Consider the following 6,708-nt stretch of genomic DNA (forward strand, 5'->3'; position numbering starts at 1 on the left):
TTCCAAGGGATTCTTCCTTTTACGCTCGACCTAGAACTCATTCCTTCTATTTGCCAATCCAGCAAATATTGATGCAGCCCAAAGCTGCCCACTCAGGACTTCCATGTGGATTTCCACTAGATGGTTTCTGCAAGGCCAGCATAGCCCAAAGCTGCCTGCTTCAGCCTTTTGCTAGAAAGGAATGGCCCTGACCAACAAAGGTATTTCTTACCTTTGTTTGATATATCAACTCGCATGGTCTGCTGGCTGGATTCTTTAGGGTACCTCAAGGTTTGTGGTTTGAAGTTGGAAGTTTGAAAAGAACAGGATTGAACCTCCAGGACCATTGAAATCAATGGGAGTGCTCTTCCCAAGGGTTTTTTACCCTGCTCCATCCAGGGTCTGAGAGTCAAGTCCCATGTTGGGTGCCAAAACTGTTAGAAATAACATTCTTGACACTGAAAATCAGATACTGAGGAAAATTTATTAAAGAAGAATCTTAAAGCATTGTCTTAATATTTCTAGCCAGAATTAGGCCCTACTCCTCTTTGGGAAGAGGGAACACCAAGTACAGAAATGGGGAATCTTTATACTTGCTTGTGTGATGCAATTCCTCCCTTTAGAGAACAAATTGGTCCATTTTATCTGGATTACATTTTTTCTGAATACACCTATAGAGGGCTGAAACTCCAAAAAGGTATGCTTGAATCAGACAACCCAGTACTTAAGGTTAATTACCTATGCAGTGTGAGACAATGACTCTATGCTAATAGAGTCATTTATTTGGATAAATGGCTCCTCTCATGGTAGGTGCTTGATGAATGTTTGGTGTTAAGATAATCTTAGATAAGGATTGGAGGGAGGGGGAAGAGGGGCCAGAGTGATTTGGCTGTAGGACAAGGAGAAGAGAGGCTGGTGACTCTGGGCTCCAGAATCCAGGATTATGCTTGTCTGCCTCTTTCACTTCTCCCCTTAAAGACCAAGGCCTTTAATTTAGCCTGACTCTGGCTGATCCTGAGGCCCTCCAGGGAGCAAACCCAGACACAACATATACCCACTACATGTTTCCTCTTAATAAGTATAAAACTTCTCCTCCATCATATATTCCATGCTCAAAAATGGTGGAAACCTTGTCCTCTAGGATGTGTTGTTTAATATTCAATTAGCCCGTTAAGCAAGCAGTAGTGATTTGGTTAAGTGACTTCAACTAGTTTGGGCTGGATGGGCTATTATCTTAAGTTTGTGGTTTTCTCAAAACTACAAGATTCTTTCTAATTGATTGAATCCACCTGTGTCTTTCTAGCCTCCCGCCCCCCAATTTCTTGTTTGCTCAAGGCTTCCATTGATCACTCAATTGTTCTGTGAATCTTAATCTTCCTTAACTTCTCACATTCTGAAAACTTCTAGGTCAGTGGTATTCACTATCCCAATCCCACACTATCTCAAAGTTTGCAACACTGTGGAAAACCAACTTTTTAGCTTTTCTCACATAGCTAACATTTATATAATACCTACTACCTGGTAAGCACTATAATATGTGTATTATAATTATTATCTTTTTTATCCTTACAACAATCTTGGGAAGTAGGTACTATTATTATCCCCATTTTGCAGATAAAGAAACTAATACAAACATAGGCTAAGTGATTTGCTCAGGGTTACAAAGATAATAAGTGCTTAAGCATAGGTTTAAACTCAGGTCTTCTTGACTCCAGGCTCAGCTCTCTATTCACTGTGCCACTTAGCTGCCATGAAAACAACATGAACCTTCAACAAATTACATAATTATTGCTTTAAGTAAAATGAAATATTAAAAAAAGATCTTTGAAAGGCAAACTTAAGGTGAAAAAGAATTAGAATAATAACCAATACATATTTATTAAGCACCTATTATGTGCCAGGTAATGTGCTAAACAATTTTTTTTTTGAAAAAATCCCTGCCCTTCAAGAAGATTAAAATGTAATTTAAAAAAAGACAACAGACAAAAGACTATTGAAAAATTTAGGGGCATGGTAAGATTGCCCAACCACATGAAAAATGAGGTGATATACTGAGCTGAATTCCCTCCTTAAATGTGGAATTTGGGCTTCATGGCCCCATTTTCCAATCAGAGGAGCAAGGATTAGTAATGAATTGGAGTTCCATTCAATCAAGTCTAAATAATATGAAATAACTTAATGATGACTTAGTGTATGTACATTTTTAAAAAGGGACAAATCTATTTTCCTCTTAAGTTTCCAAATTGTCTGAAGGTTGGCAGAAATTAGGCAAGGACCCACACTTAACACCACATACCAAGATAAGATCAAAATGGGTCCATGACCTAGGCATAAAGAACGAGATTATAAATAAATTAAAGGAACATAGGATAGTTTATCTTTCAGACTTGTGGAGGAGAAGGAAATTTGTGACCAAAGATGAACTAGAGACCATTACCGATCACAAAATAGAAAATTTTGATTATATCAAATTAAAAAGCCTTTGTACAAACAGAACGAATGCAAACAAGATTAGTAGGGAAGTAACAAACTGGGAAAACATCTTTACAATTAAAGGTTCTGATAAAGGCCTCATTTCCAAAATATATAGAGAACTGACTCAAATTTATAAAAAATCAAGCCATTCTCCAATTGATAAATGGTCAAAGGATATGAACAGACAATTTTCAGATGAAGAAATTGAAACTATTACCACTCACATGAAAGAGTGTTCCAAATCACTATTGATCAGAGAAATGCAAATTAAGACAACTCTGAGATATCACTACACACCTGTCAGATTGGCTAAGATGACAGGAAAAAATAATGATGAATGTTGGAGGGGATGCGGGAAAACGGGGACACTGATGCACTGTTGGTGGAGTTGTGAACGAATCCAGCCATTCTGGAGAGCGATCTGGAATTATGCCCAAAAAGTTATCAAACTGTGCATACCCTTTGATCCAGCAGTGTTTCTATTGGGCTTATACCCCAAAGAGATACTAAAAAAGGGAAGGGGACCTGTATGTGCCAAAATGTTTGTAGCAGCCCTGTTTGTAGTGGCTAGAAACTGGAAAATGAATGGATGCCCATCAATTGGAGAATGGCTGGGTAAATTGTGGTATATGAATGTTATGGAATATTATTGCTCTGTAAGGAATGACCAGCAGGATGAATACAGAGAGGCTTGGAGAGACCTACATGGACTGATGCTAAGTGAGATGAGCAGAACCAGGAGATCATTATACACTTCGACAACAATATTGTATGAGGATGTATTCTGACGGAAGTGGATTTCTCTGACAAAGAGACTTAACTGAGTTTTATTGGAGAAATGATGGACAGAAACAGCTACACCCAAAGAAGGAATACTGGGAAATGAATGTGAACTATTTGCATTTTTGATTTTCTTCCTGAGTTATTTTTACCTTCTGAATCCAATTCTCCATGTGCAGCGGGAGAACTGTTTGGTTCTGCAAACATGTATTGTATCTAGGATATATTGCAACATATTTAACATATATAGGACTGCTTGCCATCTTGGGGGGGGAGGAGGGAGGGAGGGGAAAAAAACGAAACATAAGTGATTGCAAGGGATAATGTCGTGTAAAAATTATCCTGGCATGGATTCTGTCAATACAAAGTTATTATTAAATAAAATAAAATTAAAAAAAAAAAAAGAGATTGCAATAAAGAAAAAAAAAATTGTCTGAAGGTGACTGAAAATATCTATAGGCTAATTGTATATTTTTTCCACAAAGAAATATCTTAGGGAAGAGAAAGAATGAGAAATATGATAAAAGTGAATTAGTTTTTATTGAAAGTTAGTAGAGGACATTAAAATCAGGAAGTGATTAAAACAAAGAGATATTAGGAAGTATTGGCAAGGAAGATTTATAAATTGTATTCTCCTCTGGGCTTGGTAAAGGAAGTATGAAATTTATATAATATATAATATATATTTTATATAATATAAGCTATATACCTTTAAATATGAATATTAAGTAAATAAATATATATGTGTAGTATGCATAATATATATGATACATATATGTGTATGTATATATAAGAACATAATTATTTATTTTGCTGGGGCAATTGGGATTGAGTGACTTGATCAGGGTCTGAACGTGTTAAGTGTCTGAGGTCACATTTGCACTCAGGTTCTTCTGACTTCAGGGCTGGTGCTCTATTTACTACACCAACTAGCTGCCCCTTATCAGAAAATATTTATAAAAAGCATGTAGTACCCAGCACATAGTAAGCACTGTATAAATGCTTATTCTCCCCTCTACCATAACTCTAAATAAATGTAATTATAAAATACTTAAAATAGAATCAAGATCTGTGGTTGTAAGGTAGATAGAGTATGGAGTTGTTTATGCTTGAACATTAAGGCTGGCCTTAGATTTAACTAATTAAAAAATAAAATTTAAATTCCTGAGGCCATTTTTGACAAAGAAAATGCATGGATATATGGCTAGGTTAGGTAAAAGAAGAAATGGCATTTTATGAATGAAAAAGAAGAATGGAATCATATTGCTTCAAAAAAAATAAAATGCAGCTATGTAGTGTTAAATTTTTAATGATATTATAGAGAAATTTTGATAAAGAGAAAACTTGGTAATAATTTAAATGTTAATGACAGACTCCCTCTAAAATGGACAAGAGCCCCCCCAAAAAAGATTAAGAAATATAACCCAACAATTGGCTTCATAAAAATTAGTTAAATACATAAATTTTAAAATAAAGGTACATATAGAGTTAGAGTGAGGAACCATAATTTCACTTTACTATGTGAATATAAAGAAAATCAAGAGTTGGGCAGAAGTTTTCATATATATAATGGGTCAGAACATCAGAGAAATATACTTGAGGCAAGGATTCTTACAACAAGGTGTTAACTCAGTAGAACTGATAAGACAATGGATATCTAGTTTAGCATGGCGATTAATAGTTCTCTAGTTCAGTATGATTGATTTAATCTTACAATAAATAATGGTTCCCTAGTGATATAATAATTGGCTTATACTCACTATGATGAATTGGTTTAATTGTAATAGAGTATATAAACTGGAGACAAACTCAGCCACAGAAAAGAAGACTTGACCAGTCTCATGGTGGCTCTCTTGCCTTCATCACATCTCCACTAAGAGCAAGGACTCGGGCTGGGCTTGAGATCCTCCAGAGAGCTATTCTGGATACTATATTTTAATCCACCCTGGTGTGGGGGCTCTAGAAAGCAATGGTATGTTTTGTCATTCCAACATGGGGACTCTAAAAAGCAGGATATTATATTTAGATGTGCAGACTGCTGACTGATTGAGACTGCTGACGCAGACTGGGAGACTGAAGGAGACAATAAAGACTTTGGACTTTATCCCTGACTATTCTCCTGGTGATTATTCTGCTGAGACCAAGGCTGGTCCTAAGGCCCTCCAGAAAGCTAGTCAGAACATTACAGTTTCATATAAGGAAATAACAGAAGTATATTCCTTCAAGAGACACAAAAAGAGAGTGTATATTTTATTTAAAGTAGACATGAACACAGATTTCCAACCCCATAGAATAAAAGAAAGTAGTATCAACACAACTAGGGGCTTTTAAATTCAAGCAAGTCTTTGAAACTCAGAGCTAAAGGAAAAGAAGTAAACGATTTTGTTGACTGACTTTCTAGCCAGACAAGGGAGATTTCTTGGGGAATACCAACTTTCAGAGTTGAATCATGGGTACTCCGAAGTTCAATAGTTACTTATTTTTATAATTTAGGCATCAGATCTCTTAAAGAAAATTTTCCGGCTATAGCATGCTCCTTAGAGAATGAAGAGGCTACAAAAAGTTATCAAAATGTGCATACCCTTTGATCCAGCAGTGTTTCTATTGGGCTTATACCCCAAAGAGATACTAAAAAAGGGAAAGGGACCTGTATGTGCCAAAATGTTTGTAGCAGCCCTGTTTGTAGTGGCTAGAAACTGGAAAATGAATGGATGCCCATCAATTGGAGAATGGCTGGGTAAATTGTGGTATATGAATGTTATGGAATATTATTGCTCTGTAAGGAATGACCAGCAGAATGAATACAGAGAGGCTTGGAGAGACCTACATGGACTGATGCTAAGTGAGATGAGCAGAACCAGGAGATCATTATACACTTCGACAACGATATTGTATGAGGATGTATTCTGATGGAAGTTGATTTCTATGACAAAGAGACCTAACTGAGTTTTAATGGATAAATGATGGACAGAAACAGCTACACCCAAAGAAGGAACACTGGGAAACGAATGTGAACTATTTGCATTTTTGATTTTCTTCCCGAGTTACTTTTACCTTCTGAATCCAATTCTCCCTGTGCAACAGGAGAACTGTTCGATTCTGTAAATATGTATTGTATCTAGGATATACTGCAATATATTTAACATTTATAGGACTGCTTGCCATCTTGGGGGGGGGGGGTGCAGGGAGGGAGGGGAAAAAATCGAAACATAAGCGAGTGCAAGGGATAATGTTGTAAAAAATTACCCTGGCATGGATTCTGTCAATACAAAGTTATTATTAAATAAAATAAAATTTAAATTTAAAAAAAAAAGAAAAAAAGAGAACGAAGAGGCTAGCCCACATAATTCCTTTACAGTAGTTGAATAATAAAAACAATGAGTTATTAAGTCAGGCAGTTTCAATGACAAAGACTTTGCTTCCTTCTCAACCTTCAGAGTATCTAAAGAATGTCTAAATTCACATGGTCCTACC

The 6,708-nt window shown here is 36.1% G+C and overlaps 1 long non-coding RNA gene across 1 annotated transcript; it reads right to left on the reverse strand.

Annotated features, from left to right (window-relative positions):
• Positions 1-2,671: 2,671 nt before the first annotated feature.
• LOC127549397 (uncharacterized) lies at positions 2,672-6,264 on the reverse strand. The gene is made up of 2 exons (XR_007950588.1): positions 6,058-6,264; positions 2,672-3,155 (listed from the first exon to the last, which is right to left on the reverse strand). It is a non-coding gene; the product is annotated as an uncharacterized LOC127549397 (long non-coding RNA).
• Between the last annotated feature and the right edge of the window lie 444 nt (positions 6,265-6,708).

This window comes from Antechinus flavipes, chromosome 1 (genome assembly GCF_016432865.1).
Source record: "Antechinus flavipes isolate AdamAnt ecotype Samford, QLD, Australia chromosome 1, AdamAnt_v2, whole genome shotgun sequence".
Taxonomy (NCBI): Eukaryota; Metazoa; Chordata; class Mammalia; order Dasyuromorphia; family Dasyuridae; genus Antechinus; species Antechinus flavipes.